Genomic DNA, 1,415 nt, shown 5'->3' with positions numbered 1-1,415 from the left:
GAAAAAAGAAAGTAAGAGAAAAGCAAAACTTTAATTCTATGAAACAGTAAAAATTCCACACATGTAACTCACCACTGTGTGAACATCACAGGGGAGAAATCGTTTCTCTGAGTCAGAGATGAGTGTCAGTAACACAAAAGTCAAACTCAGTGTCATGCAGTGACTTTTACACAACCAGATCAGATGAACCAACTCACACTAAAACATGCATTTTGCTGCACTCTTTACACTTATTTCTTTTCTTTCTGCTCTTTTATATATTTTGTAAAACCACAAAAAATATTTTATATCAGCAGCAATTTTCCTCAAACTGCTGCATCACAGCTTTCATGCTCTGACCTGCATGTGAAATGAGATAAAAGCTCTTTATTAGTAACTTTTACAACTTCTGGCAGGTTAATGTCTGAACTTTGGAGTGAAACACAGCCTTAGTTACAAGAAATAACACCACTGTCTGTAACTAAGTGAATCCACCTTAACACCACCTGTGTGTGTGACTGCATTACACTCCCACAGCTGGGAACCTGAACAAGAACCAGAACAAAGTCTAAAATAGAAGCTGACAAACAGCTGCACCACCGAGTGACACTTTATTTTATAAACTTCACAACAGGTTTCATGTTGTGACCTGTGGAGGTGAAAAGACGCAAAACCTGTTTTACAGTTTTTGAGCTACAGGCAGGATTGAAACACACCTTAGTTAAAAGTCAAACAACAACATTTTTCTCCTCCCCTCACGTCACTCAAATGTGACAAACCAGGAAACAGGAAGTTCTTCGTCCTCAGTAAAGAGAGACGCACAGACGATCAGACTGAGTTCAGACCAAACTAGCAGCTTCCTCTGAGTGAGTCCAGCTACAGGAGAGAAAAGTGGAAAACTCCAACACTGCTGCTTCAAGCTGCTGACGCTCCACACACTGAATGTGAGTTTGAGCAAAAACACGACTCAAAGGAAGTTTCAGTGAAGGTGGTAGAGGAGGGAGGGGAGCCAGGACTGACTGTACTTCCTGTCTGCTGTTTTCAGCTTCACTCACAGACTCAATGGCTTCCAGATCAGAGGAGGATCTCTGCTGTCCGGTCTGTCAGGAGGTCTTCAGAGATCCTGTTCTTCTGTCATGTAGCCACAGCTTCTGTAAAGACTGTCTGAAGAGATGGTGGAGAGAGAGACCAACACACGAGTGTCCAGTTTGTAAGAGAAGATCTTCAAAGGAAGAACCACTTTCAAATCTGGCTTTAAAGAACCTGTGTGAGTCGTTCTTACAGGAGAGAGATCAGAGAGCTTCAGAGGCTCTCTGCAGTCTGCACTCTGAGAAACTCAAACTCTTCTGTCTGGACCATCAGCAGCCAGTGTGTCACATCTGCTGTGCCTCAGAAAAACACACCAAACACAGATTCAGACCCATCGATGAAGCTGC

At 42.8% G+C, this 1,415-nt stretch overlaps 1 long non-coding RNA gene across 1 annotated transcript; it reads left to right on the top strand.

Annotated features, from left to right (window-relative positions):
- The first annotated feature begins 522 nt into the window (after positions 1–522).
- On the top strand, positions 523–1,161 carry LOC102081530 (uncharacterized). Its single transcript, XR_268635.4, has 2 exons — positions 523–923; positions 1,025–1,161. It is a non-coding gene; the product is annotated as an uncharacterized LOC102081530 (long non-coding RNA).
- The last annotated feature ends 254 nt before the right edge of the window (positions 1,162–1,415 follow it).

The sequence above is a fragment of the Oreochromis niloticus genome, unplaced genomic scaffold (assembly GCF_001858045.2).
Source record: "Oreochromis niloticus isolate F11D_XX unplaced genomic scaffold, O_niloticus_UMD_NMBU tig00000457_pilon, whole genome shotgun sequence".
Classification (NCBI taxonomy): domain Eukaryota; kingdom Metazoa; phylum Chordata; class Actinopteri; order Cichliformes; family Cichlidae; genus Oreochromis; species Oreochromis niloticus.
This window is presented reverse-complemented; position numbering and strand designations above follow the sequence as displayed.